Consider the following 19,867-nt stretch of genomic DNA (forward strand, 5'->3'; position numbering starts at 1 on the left):
AGTCTCTCCCAGGTAGCTTCTTAGACTGGGCTTCCTTTGGTAGCTCATCTGGTAAAGAATCTGCCAGTAATGCGAGACCCAGGTTTTATCCCTGCTGGGAGGATCCTGAGAAGGGCCATGACCGTATAGTCCAAGGGGTTGCAGAATCACATGACTGGAGGACTCTCACCACTTTCAAGACTTAGTAGTATTGAGGGAAAGAGATGATCATGGACATTTTGTCTCATTCCATTTTCTAAAAAGGGAAGTAAGCTGATGTTTATCATTAAACATGTTTATAATAGGCTTGTTGTGTATCTTTCTGAATAGAATTTTCCTTCTATTTAAGTTCTATTTGAAAAATCATCAATAGATGTCAGTTTTCCATCATTGAGGAAAATATGATTTTTCCTTAATATACAATGTGTTAATTATATTGACGCATTTAGTATTTTAAAAAAAACTTAGTGGGTTCCAGATTTACTTCTTGATCAAGATATATTATTCTTTTAAAATGATATGGTCTTGGTAGTGCTAATAATGTTTTTAAGATTTTTATGCCTTGAGATCAAGTAATGAGATTGGTATAGTTTTCACTTATAATTTAGTGTTGTTCTTTGTGTTTGGTCAGTTTAAAACTCCAGTTTTGAGAAAATGTCCTTGCCTTGTTCTATGGCAAGATTTGTATAATTTTTTCCTTAAAACTTTGTATTGAGTGTTATTGGTTTTTAATTTGGTAGAACTTGCTGGCTAAGCCTATCCAGGCATGCAGTTTTTTTTTTGACTGTGGGAAGGTTTTTAATTATTGATTCAGTTGTACTATAGGATTTATAGCCTCTGTGATCATTTGTATACTGAAGTCACTTCAGTCGGTCCTACCTTTGTGATCCTGTTTTCCACCAGGCTCTCTGTCCATGGATTATCCAGGAAGAATACCGAGTGGGTTGCCATGATCTTCCTGACCGTGATTGAACCTTTCATCTCTTTGATCTGCCGCAATTACAGGCAGACTTATCACTGTTAGTGCCACCTGTAGCTTCAATGTGACCATTTAGATAGTTGTTTTTTTTGAGAATTTTTCTTACTTGTCCAAAAAATTTCCAAACCTTTGAATAAAGTTATTGAAATTAAAAAATTAATCTTTTAATGTTCAGAAATAGCATCTTTCTGTTTCATTCATCAGTCTTATCAAAGGTTACATACTATTAATCTACCAAATGACCAACTTGTCTTTGTCATCACTATTTTATGCCTTTTTTTTCTACTTATTTCCTGGGCCTGAAATAATATTTCTCCTGTGCTTTTAGGCTTATTTTGCCCTCAATGCCTTGAGATACATATTTTGGCTTTGTAATTTTCAGCTATTTTTTATTTTCAATGTATATATTTATTCTAAGTAGTTTTGGTTCCATCCTACGTTTAATATTCTCCTGAGTCCACCCAAACCCATGTCCATTGAGTCATGATGCCATCCAACCATCTCTACAGTCCAATCCTCACATCCATACATGACCACTGGAAAACCATAGCCTTGACTAGTGCTAGTGTGAGATGAGTGCAATTGTGTGGTAGTTTGAGCATTCTTTGGCATTGCCTTTCTTTGGGATTGGAATGAAACTGACCTTTTTCCAGTCCTGTGGCCACTGCTGAGTTTTCCAAATTTGCTGGCATATTGAGGCAGCACTTGACAGCATCATCTTTCAGATTTGAAATAGCTCAACTGGAATTCCATCACCTCCACTAGCTTTGTTGTAGTGATGCTTTCTAAGGCCCACTTGACTTCTCACACTCCAGAATGTCTGGCCTCAGGTCAGTGATCACATCATCATCATTATCTGGGTCATGAAGATCTTTTTGCACAGTTCTCTGTGTATTCTTTGCCACTCTTTCTTAATATCTTCTGTTTGTTAGGTCCATACCATTTCTGTCCTTTATCAGGCCCATCTTTTGCATGAAATGTTCCCTTGGCATCTCTAATTTTCTTGAAGAGATCTCTAGTCTTTCCCATTCTATTGTTTCCCTCTATTTCTTTGGGTTGATCACTGAAGAAGTCTTTCTTATCTCTCCTTGCTATTCTTTTTGAACTCTGCATTCAAATGGATATATCTTTCCTTTTCTCTTTTGTTTTTTGCTGACTGTATGAAGCTTCTCCATCTTTGGCTGCAAAATATAATCAATCAGATTTTGGTGTTGACCATCTGAAGTGATGACCATCTTCTCTTGTGTTGTTGGAAGATGGTGTTTGTTATGACCAGTGTCTTCTCTTGTCTTGTTGGATCTTTGCCTGCTTCATTCTGTATTCAAGGCCAAATTTGCCTGTTACTCAAGGTGTTCTTGACTTCCTTTTTTTCTTCTAAGGATTCTTGCCTGCAGTAGTAGATATAATAGTCATCTGAGTTAAATTCACCCATTCAGTCCATTTTAGTTCACTGATTCCTAAAATGTTGATATTCCTCTTGCCATCTCTTGTTTGACCACTTCAATTTGCCTTAAGTTTAGGTAGATGCAGCAAATTATTGTGGTTTCAAAGTACCCTCAGCTCTGAGTTTCTGGAATTCAAAATCCAGGTACTGCAGGGGATGTCTGATTAATGACTGTATTAAGGCCAACTTGTTTGAGACACTTAGCCAGAAATACCTTTGTGACAAAGTAGGCTTGGTCTGGTGGGGTGGGATATCTGACTTAGAGGCAGCTTCACTCAGCGGAATGATGGTCCCACTCTTTGCATTAAAGGGTTTCATAAAATAATCCCATGAGATTGGTTTTATTCTATTTGGACAACTCGGGGCACTGAGGTTTAAAGAGAGGATACCTAATTAGAATGTGGCAGAGCCAGCTTTGCAAGTGGTCTGTTTGTCTCTTAGCTACATTCTTTTCCACCTTCTCATACTGTTTCTCAAACATTGAAGGATTTTCCATGGCCTTAGTTGCACTGCTATGAGTGTTCAGGAACAAGGTTACCTGTGAGGACAAAAGAGCTCAGGAGCTGCTCATGCTGTCACAGTAATGCCATGTTGTGTTTGAACATGTTTGGACTAATGTGGGTGAATGATCATCATTTATGGGTGACATACATATCCTTAATGTTTTCAGGCTGTGAAGGCTCTATTATTTTTATATAAATGTTATATTGTAATCATTTAACATGTACGTGAAAAGGGGTTCTTGGAATTCTTTTTCAGAAAAAGAACTATTAGAGTAACCTGCAAAAGTCTTCATTTATTGAATGTGTTAAATGTAATTTATTTAGAGTCCTGTTAAACTTGTCATCTAATAATTTCAAGTGAAGCAGTTCCTTGTGTGGTCAATTTTATTAACTGAATCACTGGTAATGCCTTTGCTCAGAAGTTTACATGTCAGTTCAAGAATTAAACTTATTAATACAAATGGGAAGGTACACACCTTTTAGTTATAGCAACAACAATTACAAAAGCAATTTCCATTTAGTGACTTACTATTACGTGATAAGACACTGTAGATATAGTCTCTCTAATCCTGCTGCTGCTGCTACTGCTGCTAAGTCGCTTCAGTCGTGTCTGACTCTGTGCAACTCCAGAGACGACAGCCCACCAGGCTCCCCCATCCCTGGGATTCTCCAGGCAAGAACACTGGAGTGGGATGCCATTGCCTTCTCCAAATCCTGATGAGTTCAGTGGAATTCTCATTTTGCAGTAGGGAATATTTTGTTTGTTAGTCACTCAGTCATATCTGACTCTTTGTGAGACCATGGACTGTAGCTTGCCAGGCACTTTTGTCCATGGAATTCTCCAGGCCAGAATACTGGAATGGGTTGCCATTCCCTTCTCCAGGGAATCTTCCCAACCCAGGGATCAAATCCAGGTCTCCTGCATTGTAGGCAGACCTGGTTGAAAAACTTTCTGACTCTAAAACTAGCTATCTTACAAGGGAGACTGTTTTTCTGCTAGTACTCTGTTTTTTTAAGAAAATAAAAAATAATGACATTTCACTAAATTTCTTCAGTGATTGTTCCAAATTGGTTACCCTTATGTCATAAAGTTTCTCTTACCATATGGATTTCACTTCTACCCTCCCCAACCCCCCCCCTCCTTTTTTTGCTGCTGCTTTGAGGGTTTTAAAAACCTTTATGCATGTATGCACACATATGAAATTAAATATACACACAGAAATGTGGTTTTAACAGTATGTAGCTGAAAGAAGATGGAGAAGGAAATGGCAACCCACTCCAGTATTCTTGCCTGGAGAATCCTGTAGACTGAGGAGCCTGGTGGACTGCTGTCTATGGGATCACACAGAGTCGGACATGACTGAAACGACTTAGCAGCAGCAGTAGCTGAAAGAAATATTGTAAATGAGCACCCATTTAACCACTGCAAGGCCAAGAAAATGAAATGGTTCCAGGACCTCAAGCTCTCTCCCCTTCCTTTTCTCCCAGAAGTATCCTGACTTGATGCAAACCACTTCCTTATTTTGCTCTTCAGTTTTCCTACCTAAATTTGTGTCCCTAAATTATGTAGTTTTGCTGATTTTGGAGCTTCATGTAAATGTATTAATATAGTACATACTCTGGTGCCTGGCTTTATTTCTTCAACATATTAGTAATGTCATTTTATGCATAGTGATCTTACACATATAATTCCCATGTGCTTGCTACATTTTGATGATATTAAAATGGCATGTTTTCCAAAATTTAATTTCTAACAATTGCTGATATATAAAAATTTTATTTTTGAGCATTGATGTTATATTCAGCAATTTTGCTAAAAACCCATCAAAATTTTAATAATAGTGATTCCTTTTCTATGAATACAATCTTTTTATCTGTAAATAATACCATTTTTTCTTTCTTTTTAATCTTTCAGCCTTTTTCTTGCCTTATTTCCATAGCCAAGACCTCTAGTCTTCCCAGGTAGCTTCCACTGGGGCTTCCTTGGTAGCTCATCTGGTAAAGAATCTGCCAGCAATGCGGGAGACCTAGGTTTTATCCCTGGGTTGGGAGGATCCCCTGGAGAAGGGCCATGGACTCTATAGTCCATGGGGTTGCAGAATCACATGACTGAGTGACTTTCACTTTCACTTTCTAAGATCTCTAGCGCAGTATTGAGTGGAAGAGATGATCATGGACATCTTGTCTCATTCCATTTTCTAAAAGGAAGTGCTTTTGATGTTTATCATTAAATATGTTTATAATAGGCTTTTTGTTATGTATCTTTCTTAGAATAGGAATTTTCCTTCTATTTAAGTTCATTTTAAAAATCATCAATAGATGTCAGTTTTTCTCCATCTATTGAGGTGAAAATATGATTTTTCTCCTTTAATATATTAATGTGGTTAATTATATTGACTTACTTATATTTTAAAAAAAACTTAGTGGGGATTCCAGATTTACTTTGATCAAGATATATTATTCTTTTAAAATGATATGGTTTTGGTGTGCTAATGTTTTCTTTTAAGATTTTTGCATCTTGAGATCATGAATGAGATTGGTGTATAGTTTTCACTTATAATTCTAGTTGTCTTTTTGTGTTTGGCTCAGTCGAAACTCCAAGCTTTGGAAAATGTCCTTTGCTCTTGTTCTATGGCAAGATTTGTATAATTTTTCCTTAAAACTTTGTATTGAGTGTTATTGGTTTCTTAATTTTGGTAGAACTTGCTGGTTAAGCCATCCAGGCATGCAGTTTATTTTTGACTGTGGGAAGGTTTTTAATTATTGATTCAGTTGCACTGGTAGGATTTATATTTCTTGTGATCATTTGCATACTAAGTCACTTCAGTCGTGTCCTACTCTTTGTGATCCCTGTTTTCCACCAGGCTCCTCTGTCCATGGGATTATCCAGGGAAGAATACCGGAGTGGGTTGCCATGATCTTCCTGACCTGTGGATTGAACCTTCATCTCTTTGATCTGCTGCATTGGCAGGCAGGTTCTTTATCACTAGTGCCACCTGGGAAGCCAATGTGACCATTTAGATAGTTGTATTTTTTGAGAATTTTTCCTACTTGTCCAAAATTTTAAACCTTTTGGAATAAAGTTATTGAAATTAAAAAATTATCTTTAATGTCTGCAGTTACATCTTTCTGTTTCATTCATCAGTCTTGGTCAAAGGTTACACATTTATTAATCTACTCAAATGACCAACTTGTCTTTGTCATCACTATTTTATGCTTTTTTTCTACTTCATTTCTGCCTGATTAATATTTCCTTCCCTGTGCTTTCTTTAGGCTTATTTTGCCCTTAATGTCTTGAGATACATACTTGGCTTTGTAATTTTCAGCTATTCTTATTTTCTAATGTATATATTTCTTATTGTAAGTAGTTTTGGTTCCATCCCACAAGTTTAATATTTAGTAAATTCGTCATTCAGCTTAAAATATTTTCTAATTTTTATTGTTCTTTTTTTCTCTGACCTGTGGATTACTTAGATATGTTATTTAATTTTTCTTTTAACAAATTGGGGTGTTAGTTCTGTTGGACAAAACATCGTTTCTATTTCATTTAGTGAAGTTCTGCTAGTGATAGCTTTTTTTCAGTTTTTGTTAGTTTGAAAGTGTCTTTCTCACTTTCCTTCTTTATAGACATGTTCACTGGTTATAGAATTCTAGGTTGGAACTGTATATTCATAGTGTTTCTTTCAGCATTTTGAAGTGTAGGTATTCCACTGACTTCAGATTTTAGTAATTTGGGAGTAGGAGTGGGGAAGGGTGTCAGTTCAGTTCAGTCGCTCAGTCATGTCCGGCTCTTTGCAAAACCCATGAACCGCAGAACGCCAGGCCTCCCTGTCCATCACCAACTCCCGGAGTCCACCCAAACCAATGTCCATTGAGTCGGTGATGCCATCCAACCATCTCATCCTCTGTCGTCCCCTTCTCCTCCTGCCCTCAATCTTTCCCAGCATCAGGATCTTTTCCAGTGAGTCAGCTCTTCGCATCAGGTGGCCAAAGTATTGGAGTTTAAGCCTCAGCATCAGTCCTTCCAATGAACACCCAGGACTGATCTCCTTTAGGATGGACTGGTTGGATCTCCATGCAGTCCAAGGGACTCTCAAGAGTCTTCTCCAACACCACAGTTCAAAAGCATCAATTCTTCGGCGCTCAGCTTTCTTCACAGTCCAACTCTCACATCCATACATGACCACTGGAAAAACCATAGCCTTGACTAGATGGACCTTTGTTGACAAAGCAATGTCTCTGCTTTTTAATATGCTGTCTAGGTTGGTCATAACTTTCCTTCCAAGGAGTAAGCGTCTTTTAATTTCACGGCTGCAGTCACCATCTGCAGTGATTTTGGAGCCTAGAAAAATAAAGTCAGCCACTGTTTCCACTGTTTCCCCATCTATTTCCCATGAAGTGATGGGACCAGATGCCATGATCTTAAGTTTTCTGAATGTTGAGCTTTAAGCCAACTTTTTCACTCTCCTTCTTTCACTTTCATCAAGAGGCTCTTTAGTTCTTCTTCACTCTCTGCCATAAGGATGGTGTCATCTGCATATCTGAGGTTATTGATATTTCTGCCAGCAATCTTGATTCCAGCTTGTGCTTCCTCCAGCCCAGTGTTTCTCATGGTGTACTCTGCATATAAGTTAAATAAACAGGGTGACAATATACAGCCTTGACATACTCCTTTTCCTATTTGGAACCAGTCTGTTGTCACATGTCTACTTCTAACTGTTGCTTCCTGACCTGCATACAGGTTTCTCAAAAGACAGGTCAGGTGGTCTGGTATTCCCATCTCTTTCAGAATTTTCCACAGTTTATTGTGATCCACACAGTCTAAGGCTTTGGCATAGTCAATAAAGCAGAAATAGATATTTTTCTGGAACTCTTTTGCTTTTTCCATGATCCAGTGGATGTTGGCAATTTGATCTCTGGTTCCTCTGCCTTTTCTAAAACCAGCTTGAACATCTGGAAGTTCATGGTTCATGTATTGCTGAAGCCTGGCTTGGAGAATTTTGAGTGTTGCTTTACTAGCATGTGAGATGAATGTAATTGTGCGGTAGTTTGAGCATTCTTTGGCATTGCCTTTCTTCGGGATTGGAATGAAAACTGACCTTTTCCAGCCCTGTGGTCACTGCTGGGCTTTCCAAATTTGCTGGCATATTGAGTGCAGCACTTTCACAGCATCATCTTTCAGGATTTGAAACAGCTCAACTGGAATTCCATCACCTCCACTAGCTTTGTTCATAGTGATACTTCCTAAGGCCCACTTGACTTCACATTCCAGGATGTCTGGCTCTAGGTGAGTGATCACACCATCGTGATTATCTGGGTCATGAAGATCTTTTTTGTACAGATCTTCTGTGTATTCTTGCCACCTCTTCTTAATATCTTCTGCTTCTGTTAGGTCCATACCATTTCTGTCCTTTATCGAGCCCATGTTTGCATGAAATGTTCACTTGGTATCTCTAATTTTCTTGAAGAGATCTCTAGTCTTTCCCATTCTATTGTTTTCCTCTATTTCTTTGAATTGATCACTGAGGAAGCCTTTCTTATCTCTTCTTGGTATTCTTTGGAACTCTGCATTCAGATGGGTATATCTTTCCTTTTCTCCTTTGCTTTTTACTTCCCTTCTTTTCACAGCTATTTGTAAGGCCTCCTCAGACAGCCGTTTTGCTTTTTTGCATTTCTTTTTCTTGGGGATGGTCTTGATTCCTGTCTCTTGTACAATATCACAAACCTCTGTCCATAGTTCATCAGGCACTCTGTCTATCAGATCTAGTCCCTTAAATCTATTTCTAACTTCCACTGTATAGTCATGAGGGATTTGATTTAGGTCATACCTGAATGGTCTAGTGGTTTTCTCCACTTTCTTCAGCCCGAATTTGGCAATAAGGAGTTCATGATCTGAGCCACAGTTAGCTCCTGGTCTTGTTTTTGCTGACTGTATAGAGCTTCGCCATCTTTGGCTGCAAAGAATATAATCAATCTGATTTCGGTGTTGACCATCTGGTGATATCCATGTGTAGCGTCTTCTCTTGTGTTATTGGAAGAGGGTGTTTGCATATTCCATTAGGACTTTTACTTAGCCTCAGACATAGGGTAGTTGACATGAGGACTGGGAGACATAGTAAAAGTCAAATTCATGTGTGATGTAGAAGTTGGTTTAAAGTTTACAAAGCACTGTTGCACATGGAAGAATATGAGAAGGGGCAGAGAGTACCATGGAGTTCTCCATAAAATAATCCAGCTCTTCTGTTCGCGGGCATAAGAGAAGGCCTCTTGTATGGCCATTTTTTAAATTCCCTGTGCTTCATGTAGTCCCTGCCATGGGGGACTTTCTCCTTTTCTTTTTTTCTTGTCTTATTTATCTCTGTACGTCCTTCTTTTTAAAATACTTGTACCATCATCATGTACATGTATAGAAAAGTTATCAGTTTTCATGTACAGAAAGGATCCTTTATTAGTAGCTCCAGTGACTAGATTTGGGGAAGATGGATGATGAGGGATGATGGAAGAACAGGGCCAGGCCTTGCATACTTCATAGTTGAAGCCCCTGTCCAATAGTGTGAATTGGGAGACTTTGGGTAGTTTTGCTGATTTCAGATTGGGGTCATAGGTTATTGCTTAAACCATGACCTTTTACACTACTTAGTCTCCCCTCTCCTTTATTCCTCAGACCCTCATCAGAATGTGTTTGGGTATGTACCTCCTTTAGCCTTTCTTAGACCAGGGTATCCCACTGAGTGCTCACTCAGAACTAAGCCTCACAAATTTGCTTCTCTCTGGTTTTTTATCTCCATTACCTCTGGTGCAATGTTCCATGTTGGTGACAGTGGCACCAGGTACAAATTAATTGAGATGGGGCAGAAGTAACAAAAAAACATGGCACGCCTAAATGGGTTTCAGAAACTAGCTTTTACTTCTTAATAGATTGCAGTTTGTGGTGGAGCATGCAAATCACATCAAAACTATGCAGATTATTTCCTAGCTTGTTACTCGTTTCACATACCTGAATAAGCCTCTGGTGAAATTCAAAGGAGACTGTTCTTCTGAACCACAGATCCCAAAAGCCAAGGAATCACGAGCTATTGGGAAATTCATTTATATAGTACCTGTTTTTCCACTGCATTCCTCTTTCAGGGGAAGTAATCTTGGATAGTCTAATCCATTCCCTTATGTAATCTTTCTTACCGTGGAAAGTTGAAATCTCGAACTTTGGAAAATGTGTAGTTTCCTTTGAGTTTAGCCTTTTCTGAAAGGAAGGCTGGGTGAATAAGGGTTTGCCCTACCTTTTTGCTCTGTCAACTTGAGAATTCTTGTTCTTCCTAGAAATGTCTCAGTAACTTATATTTCAGAGGAATGGATGATGGGTCTATGTTTGGAGTAATAGAATAATAAGACAGATTTGTTAGAGGGAGGGCCACTGTGGGAACTGTTCATGTGGTCACGGTTGCTCATGACACTTGTACACCCTGTCTACGTATGAATTATTCATTGTGCTGCCTTTGTTATAATAGCCACAGTGTTTGGTCTCTAAGACTGTCTTGTGATATATACTTCTTTTGCTAAAAGGCTACATATCAGCAGCCTCATTTGATTTAGAAGCCAATTCAGCATACCACGCATACCACTCGAGAAGAATGTCAGGATCCTTCCTGCTCTGAAAATGTCATGCATGCTTAAAATGACAAAGTTTGTCACAAACAGTGGTTGCAAGTGCTTTTTATTCATTCTTGAATCTTCAAAGCCCTTTAATTTGAAGGTTTTATCTTCAGTCAGAAAAAATCACTCAAACACTTGTTTTGACTTTTAATATCAGAAAGTTGAATTGGAGATTTAGAGTATATCCAAAACATAGAGTGAAGGCAAAATGTATTTTTAAAATATTGTGGTTAAGAAAAAAAAAAAAAGCTTAACAGGAAATTTACTGCTTTAACAGCATTCTTGATTAAAGTTAAGACCTACAGGTTTTATTGACAAAGATAAATTTGAGGAAAGATAATTTTGAGAAAATCCAGAATAAAAAGAAATAAAAATACCTGCAAGAATTTTTGAAGTTAAATTAAGAAAGGATTAATTGCCCTAAGAAAAATTTGACTTTCTCTTTTGCCTCCTTATTTCTGTTTGAACATCGTTCATTCTAATCCACTTTAACCATTTTTAAGTGTACAGTGTACAGCAGTATTAACTATATGCACATTGTTATGCAACAGATCTTTAGAACTTTTTCATCTTGCAAAACTGAAAGTCTGTACTCATTAAAGAGCATCTCCCCATCCCCAGCCCCTGGCAGCCACCGTTTCACTTTCTGTTTCTACGAGTTTGACTACTTAGATGCTTTGTATAAATGGAATTATGCAATAGTTGTCTTTCTGTGAGTGGCTCATCTCACTTAGCATTATATCCTCAAGGTTCAACCATGTTGCAGCATATGACGGGGATTTCTTCTTTCTGAAGGCTATAGCCCATTGCATGTATATACCACATTTTCTTCGTCCATGTCTCTGTGGAACTAGTGTGTCTTTTTGTAAAATGTTCTTATGAAAGCTTTGCTTGGGACTTAAAGCAACCCAACCACAGAGGACATAGAAAAATCAAATATGAGTCACATATGGTAAGAAATAGAATTTTCGTTTGTAATATTTAATGTGCGACTTTCATTTTCTTCCATGCAAAACTTGAAATTTCTTCAACTGGGATTCTAGTGTAAATGGGTTAGGTTCCCACTCCCTGGAACATGTCTCCCCTGATGCAGCCTCCCACCACGGCCCTCTTAAAATTATAGCTCCTCAGACTGTCCCTTAAGGGACAGTGTGCCTGGGAGCCAGGACTCTTGACCTGTGGGAGCTGGGAGTCCTGTGGTCCTACCCGCACTGACTAAGGCATGTGTTCAAGTGCTTGCTGGAGAGTGTGATAAACAGTGGCATTTTCTCCTCAAGTTGTCCGTGTTTCACTCGAATGTCTAGAGGGAAGAGATAAGGGAAAAGAGGCAGGGCAGGGCAGGAAGGGAGCTGATGGAGCCAGGAAAGGATGGATGACCTATGAGATCATTAGGGTTGGTAATGGGCTTTCTCATTGGACTATGTGGGCCTTTCTCACAGATGAGCTTCTGTGGGGATTCCAGCCCCCCACTCAGAGTTGAAGCAGCTCTAGCTCAAGCAAAACCACACAAGCAGTACACTCCGTGGCCTGGATATAGTCTAAGTGTTGGCAGAGAACCAGGGGACAGAGTATGACATGAAAGAACACGGGATTTGGGAGACAATCCTATGGTGCTGCTTTCACTCTTTCTTGCCTTTGGTTCTTCCTGGGAGCAACGTGATGAAGCAGATGGGGAGGCCAGGTTTGGATGGTGGCTGGGGAGTCCCTATCCTCACGGCTGCTATAGTGTCATTAGTTTTCCTGTCTTTGGCAAGTACAAGCTGTTAGAAGAAGCCTTTTCCCCTCCCTGACCCTTTTATTATGCTTGGATAAGGGTGAGGAGCCACGGAGGGTGCGTCTTCTTTGATTTCCTCATAGGAAAGCCAGGCAGGGTGCTGCCAGGCAGGTGAGGGAAGAAGAAAAGCTGAGGGAAATGCCCAGCATCTTACGGAGAAACCTGAGTGTCTGGGGGGAATGCTTGTGTGCTTGGACTGTGGCTTCTCAGAGACCCCCACACCCTCTGGCTTCTCAGTGATGGAGTCAGGATGTGGGGAAAGGAGGGGGCTCAAGCCCAGGTGCGTGGTTGGTTCCGCAGCAGTGCCAGCCGGTTCTGTCTTGCCTCCCACGACAGCCTGCTAGGGAGGAGGTGCACACCCCAGCCCTGCCAAGTGGCAGGGCAGTCAGCTGATTCTTAGGCCTGAGTCAGGTGAGGGCCCTGACAGACCTGGCCCCTGCAGTGAGGGCTCTGCTTTAGGAGGCAGATGGAAGCCGAGGACTTTCTGCTTTGTGACTGCCAATTTGGAAGCAAGAATAAATATTTTTAAAAGATCTTTACCGAGTCATTTGTGTATTATGTGTGGTAGTGATGGTGGTGGTGGTGGTGTGTGTGTGTGGCTTTAAAACATAAGTTTACATTGTTAATTTTGTCCCCTAACCCTTTTAATAAAGATCCCCAAGTCTGCAGCAAAGTTGAAAGGATTTTACAGTGAACATATAACACTGCTGTTAAGTCACTTCAGTCGTGTCCGACTCTGTGCGACCCCAGAGACGGCAGCCCACCAGGCTCCCCCGTCCCTGGGATTCTGCAGGCAAGAACACCGGAGTGGGTTGCCATTTCCTTCTCCAGTGCATGAAAGTGAAAAGTGAAAGTGAAGTCGCTCAGTCGTGTCCGACTCTTCGCGACCCCATGGACTGCAGCCCACCAGGCTCCTCCATCCATGGGATTTTCCAGGCAAGAGTACTGGAGTGGGGTGCCATTGCCTTCTCTGACATATAACACTAGATGACCAGTATGTTATGATACTTGCTTTATCTAATAGCTAACAATCTATCATCCATTAACCCGTCTTGTTTTATGATGCATTAAAAGAAACACTTGCCCATAAATGCTCCTGCATTATAAATTCAGTGTTTTTTTTTCTTTGAATTTGCATATGGTGAAATGTACACATCTAAGTGTAAAGTGCTATATTTCCCATCATTCTGTCAGCATACTTTTTTCCCCTTTTTTACAAAATCAAACTTCTGGCTAGTTACAGAATTGTCATAAATTAAGAAGTAAGGTTTTGAAAGTAGTTGGGAACAATAGCATATGACGAGCATATTAGAAAGATTATGTTCATTGTAACATGAAATTTGTTCTTTTGGTAAATACCCTGGCCCTTCTCTTGGTTCTCTTCCTCTCCATTCCCTTCTCCATATACACAGGAGAGAGAAAAAAGTAAAGCAATTGATTAGTGAAGTTTTTTTTTTTTAGGATCTCCCAGAGTGAAGGACTAGCTAAAAAGTGACTTCTACTTCCAGCTTTTGCCATTTGCGTTTTGGCAACCACTTTCTTCTTCTACTTTTCCTTTTGTTGTGAAATTCAATGAGAAATAGTCTGTCTAGTCCCTATATTTCATAACAAAAACCCTTCCTCAATTTAGCATAGCTATTCTAGAAAGTCCAAATAGACAATTCCATGACAATTCATAATGTTGTGTTTCCACGTGAAATTAAAGGAATCCGCCTGCCAGTGCAGGAAACATAATGAGATATGGGTTCAGTCCCTGGGTCAGGAAGATCCCCTAGAGGAGAGCATGGCAACCCACTCCAGTATTCTTGCCTGGAGGATCCCATGGACAGAGGAGCCTGGCAGGCTGCAGTCCATAGGGTTGCAAAGAGTCAGACACTATTGAAGCGACTTAGCATGCATGCATGCATAAAGTGACAGATTACTTGAATACTATGAAGGGCACATTTGTCACACTTATTAGGAAAATGGGGAGATATAAATGTTGATTTCTGTTTATTACTGGTTCTCTGGGGAATCCTTGCACTGTTTGTTTTAATTGTCTGTACACAATGGCCATGTCAAGCTGCTTGAATGATGGAAGAGAAAACCCAAACTCAGGTAGGACAAGAATTTGATCTGGGTCTGTGTGATGTCTTGTCTTTAAAAAGGGGAAAATGGACAAGATTGGCTTTGTAAATATTTGGTGTGTATGTTCAAATGCCTGGTGCTGTAGGTTAAAGAGAGACCCCAAAGAATAGATTCTCTAGAACAAGCATACTGTTTGCTTAGGAAGAGCGGATGTAGGTATGTGATAAGCAGGATCAGGATAGTAAGTTTATAGCACAGGTTCAAAGAGCAGGCAATGGCTGGCAGCTCTGGTGGTTGGGGAAGGTTTCTGTGGGGAGTATCTGCTTTGAGGTGATTGGATGTGGATGGAGAGAGGAAGGGAAGACGGCTTTCAAGGTCTCTCAGTTGCTCACAGCAGAGATGCTTATTCCCTTCAATGCAGTATGAATCAATGAAAGATTTGGGGAGGTCTTAACAGATAAAGTTGAAAAGATAAGTTGGAGTAATTATGTCAGGTCTTAATTGACATGTTATTTTATTTATTTATTTTTAATCTTATTGAAGTATAGTTGATTTACTATGTTTTAATTTCTTCTGTACAGCAGTGACTCAGTTATATATATGTGTGTGTGTGTGTATATATATATTCTTTTTCATTATGATTTGTCATAGAATATTGAATATAATTCCCTGTGCTATAATACATTATGACCTTGTTGTTTATCCATCCTATATATAATAGTTTGCCCAAACTCCATTCCTTCCCTCCTCTACCCAGAACCCTTGGCAATCACAAGTCTATTCTCTGTGTCTGTGAGTCTGTTTGTTTCTTTGTTTGTTTTTGTAGCTATGTTGATTTGTATTGTAATTTAGATTCCACATATGAGTGATATCACATGGTATTTGTCTTCTCTTTCTGATTTTGCTTAGTATGATAATCTCAGCAAATGGCATTATTTCATTCTTTTTGGTGGCTGAGTAATATTCCATTACTGTTTTAAAATCACATCTTATTTATCAACTCATCTTTGACAAATAATTTTATTTTTTTAGTGTACAAAACTAATTTATTTTTATTTTTTTCTAATTTTATTTTATTTTTAAACTTTACATAATTGTATTAGTTTTGCCAAATATAGGCCAATACAACCCTTAGTTTGCTGGATTATTTTCCATTCTCCACCTGTGGTTAACAGAAATCACACTAGACCAGGGTCTTTTCATCAAAAGAAAGAATAGTATCCATTCACTGATTTATTGTTTGAATAAATAATTTGTGTGAGCTAATTTAAAAAAAGTTTATGAGAAATGATGATTAACCAATATATGCGAAATAAAATTTTAACCCTAAGGTTTAAACAGAAGTGTCACCTTTTCATGAGAAAAAATGTGACCATCTACTCCTTTTATTAATGGGGACACGGTCACTGTTTAAATCAAAAACAATGTAAGAAAATGCCCAACAGCATGTCTTGTGTATAGTTACTCATCTTTTAAATGTTGCAAAATGCTGAAGGGATCAGAAAACCAGAAAGGGTGGGGGAAGTTGGTGGTTTAAAAAATATAGTGACTAACTGACTTGTGCTGACTAACATCGGTGAACTCATAGTGAGTAACAATAGTGAATTTAGAAGGGATATAAATACAAGGAGAACTATTTTAAGACTGCTATAATACAAAAGGCAGCTGAATTGGTCACAAGTAAGGGTTCCCTCTGGGAAATTTAGAAGTAGTTCAGTTCACCCCTACAAAGTCTTATTTCTCTTTCCCTTCTTACGGGAGTTAGATGGAGTTCTTTCAAATATGGCTCCTTTTCCACTGGCTTCCTGGGGGTAGTTCTTGGCAGATGAGCTTGCATGTGGTTTTGCCTCGAAAAAAACACTGTAGGTGTCCAATGGTAAGCAAAAACAAAAGGTCAATGGTGGTGTCTGAAAACTGGAAACATAAAAGGTTTATTTGAGTTTATTTTCTTAGTTTTTGTTTCCAATCATGGGATAAAAGTATAAGGACTGACAAACCATCTTTTTCATAAACATAGATGCTATCTTTTTAAAAATGAAAGATTATAGGTTATAGATAGAGCAAAATTATAACTGACCAGAATGTGCAAAGACAGAAAATCTATTGTGGAATTTCCAATTATTTGAGTGTTAATCAGAAAATGTTTTGTTTTTGTTCTTGTTGAAAATACTTTTAAATGTTAATTTATTTTCCTTGAAACTCATTTTCCCAAAAGTATTTGACCTGAGGCCAGATAACGAATTTGCTGTCTTTTTCTCTCATAACGTCTGCCTTATTTTTGTTGACACTGATTATTGAGTGGGTTTCCCCGGTGGCTCAGTGGCAAAGAATCTGCCTGCAATGCAGGAGCTGCAGGAGACACAGGTTTGATCCCTGGTTGGAAAGATCCCCTGAAGGAGGACAGGGCAACCCACTGCAGTATTCTTGACTGCAGAATCCCATGGACAGAGGAGCCTGGCGCGTTGTACTCCATAGGGTCACAAAGAGTCAGACACCATTGAAGCGACTTGTCCCATGAGTGGTCTCTTGCCTCATTAGACTTAAATTCTCTAAAGACAAGGATACCACATGGTTATCATTGTAATACCAGCACTCATCTAACCCAGTGTCTAACATATAGCAGGTACTTATTTGATCAAAGAAATAAGAAGATTATGAATCATACATTAAAGATGGATTTCTCTAGCTGTGTCTTGGGAATTAATTTTTTCTGGAAGAAAATAACAGACTCATCTACACCTAGGGCATGATGGGATTTCAGTTTTTAGCTAAAATCTTTAAATGAACTTATTTTCCCATTGTCTTTTCTGTTAAGCTTTGTTTTCTCTCATAATTTGGGATTTCCAGGGACGTGGGTCACTTTTAATATATTCCACATATATACGGAAGGCAATCATTAGTTCTATTCATTTGGGTGAGGCCTTGGATAAATAAATAATGTCCCTCATTTAGTATGATAAATAAGAAAGAAAATTGTCTCAAGTGCATGAATTTGAATGGCATGGATAGGAAAGAGAAAGCCTCAGGTTTCCTTGGTGAGAATATTATCTGAAGGTCTTTGAACAGTTAATTAAATGGAGTATTTATTTAAATAAATGGGAGTCTGTAGGCAAATTGACGAGCAGTTTTGGTTTTTCTAAAGAAATCTAGTGGTTTTGAAATAATTGAAACTTTTAGTAGAAAATATATTATGAAGTCCCCTCAGTGTAATTTCAACATGAAAGGGTGTACTGCTGCATTTAACATTGAAGATGATTTCAGTATTTTGTCTTAAATTTAGCAGACCTATTTTTCAGACTTGGAGGTGCTGAGAGCAGATGCACATAATACCATTCCTTCAAAATTGGTGGTAAATTTCAGTTAAGTTTAGCGCACCAGAAAAGCTATACTGTAGAGTTTTGTGTTATATTTAGGGAAGACTTCATCTAAAATTTTTGCATTCACAATTGGAGCAAATTATATTTAAAAGGGAATAGCTTTTAAGATACAATTTGGTTACTGCAGTGTATCCTTTATAGGTTTTGCTGGTTTACAAGAATGAGAAATGAAGGGAGAGAAAGGATTTATGTGGACATTGGATTCAAGAATCGCCTTAGGCATTTGCATGGCCCCTTAATCTCAATTGAGACTGTCTTCTGTCTTTTATGTCTTCTAGTTTTGGCTAGGGACAGGTGTTTTAAGTATTGTCTCTCAGGTAGAATCACTGTTGCCAATTTATTCTGAAGTATATAAATGCTTATTCTATAAAATTCAGAGATTGACTATTTTCCAATCTCATCTAGGTTTAGAGCTTTGAAAATAGGTTAGTAAATAGCATGGTTCAGTTTTCATTTTGACATATAAGCACCCCTCCATGAGTTTAATCCTTTTAAAAAAATTCGCATTAGTAATGTTTGAAATAGCTTTCCTGAAATGAAACTTCAGAAGGGAATGGAACTTGATGTCTTGGGATTTTTAGAGCTTCTCAACAGAGAGCAATGGAAAGCCCAGGAACATAGATGGCAGGAGTGCTTCACAAGGAGGCTATTGAATGGGCCAGGAAATGCTGCAGATAAATGCAATTGGAGAGCAGAAGACAAATCATGCTGGAGCCTTTAGACTCTTAGCTATTCGGTTTTTTTTTTTTTTGGTTTTAACTTAAAAGGAAACCTAGGTTTTTACACTTTGACATTAAAAAAAAAGGAATCTAGACCATCCTTTCCATTGAGCAGCCTCAGAGTCAGGAAAACAAAGTAGAAAGCGTTTGTTCACTCCTTCAAAGTTTTTCTCTGGATCTGACGCACTTTTCAAGTCTGCAGGAGGATGCGAAGTCTTCAGTGTTCATCACCACTAAAGAGAATCTGTGGCCTCGGACTGTTTAGATGATGTTGCCCAAAGTAAGAGCTTAAGTAATATGTTGAATGACTGAATTCATAAACCTTATCTTAAAATTCTGGTATGACAACAAAGCTTGTATCCTGGAAGAAGACATTTCAAGAAAGGAAAGCAAACATTGCTTTATGCAGGAAGTCAAATCATAGTATCTGCTATACAAAGAGATGGTGCCCATTAGAGCTATAAAAGAAGCTCAAGAAACATTTATATTGGGTGATGGATGATAGATATGTGAAGAGAGATGTCTCTGATCATGGAAGAAAACAGAGTAGAATCAATTCACTAGTGGAAGCAAATCATATATATTGTACTAAACACTATTTTAGAAGATTTAGGTTCTTCTTTTGTTTCCAATTATATAACTTAAAAAAAAAGCATTGAAGTATAGTTGATTTACACTGTTGTGTTAGTTTCAGGCGTGCAGCAGAGTGATTCAGATAGACATACATGCACACACACATATTCAGGTTATTTTCCATTATAGGTTATTACAAGATCTTGAATATTGTTCCCTACATTATATGGTAAATCCTTGTTGCTAAGGTTCTTAATAAAACATTTATCAATGGTTTTTCTGTCTCAAAGAGTGTTTTTTAAAACTTTTTATTTAGAACTAATTTTACATTTGCAGAATAGTGGCAAAAACAGTACAGAGAGGTCCCATAGTCCCATCACCCAGCTTCCTCAATCTTCCACGAACTGTTATTAAGACCGGGAAATGAGCATTGGTACAAAACTTCTAACTAAACTCCAGGCTTCTTGTCACATTTCAACCAGGTTTTCCATGTATATCCTTCTTCTGTTCCAGGATCCCATCCAGGATCCCACAGTGCTTTTTAGTCATCTTGTTTCCTTTATAATCTCCAATCTGAGACAGTTCCTCAGTTCAAAGAATATAAAAAATATTTCTCTAGGGCGGCAGAAAGTGAAGAAGAACTAAAGAAAGTGAAAGAGGAGAGTGAAAAAGTTGGCTTAAAGCTCAACATTCAGAAAACTAAGATCATGGCATCCGGTCCTATCACTTCATGGCAAATAGATGGGAAAACAGTGGAAACAGCGGCTGACTTTATTTTGGGGGGCTCCAAAATCACTGCAGA

At 38.5% G+C, this 19,867-nt stretch overlaps 1 long non-coding RNA gene across 1 annotated transcript in view; it reads left to right on the forward strand.

The window, feature by feature from the left end:
• LOC138986459 (uncharacterized) overlaps positions 1–5,949 on the forward strand; it is a 43,926-nt gene extending 37,977 nt beyond the window's left edge. Inside the window, exon 3 of the long non-coding RNA XR_011463309.1 lies at positions 5,770–5,949. This is a non-coding gene — a long non-coding RNA (uncharacterized lncRNA). The remainder of the gene's footprint in view (positions 1–5,769) is intronic.
• The last annotated feature ends 13,918 nt before the right edge of the window (positions 5,950–19,867 follow it).

This window comes from Bos mutus, chromosome X, assembly GCF_027580195.1.
Source record: "Bos mutus isolate GX-2022 chromosome X, NWIPB_WYAK_1.1, whole genome shotgun sequence".
Classification (NCBI taxonomy): domain Eukaryota; kingdom Metazoa; phylum Chordata; class Mammalia; order Artiodactyla; family Bovidae; genus Bos; species Bos mutus.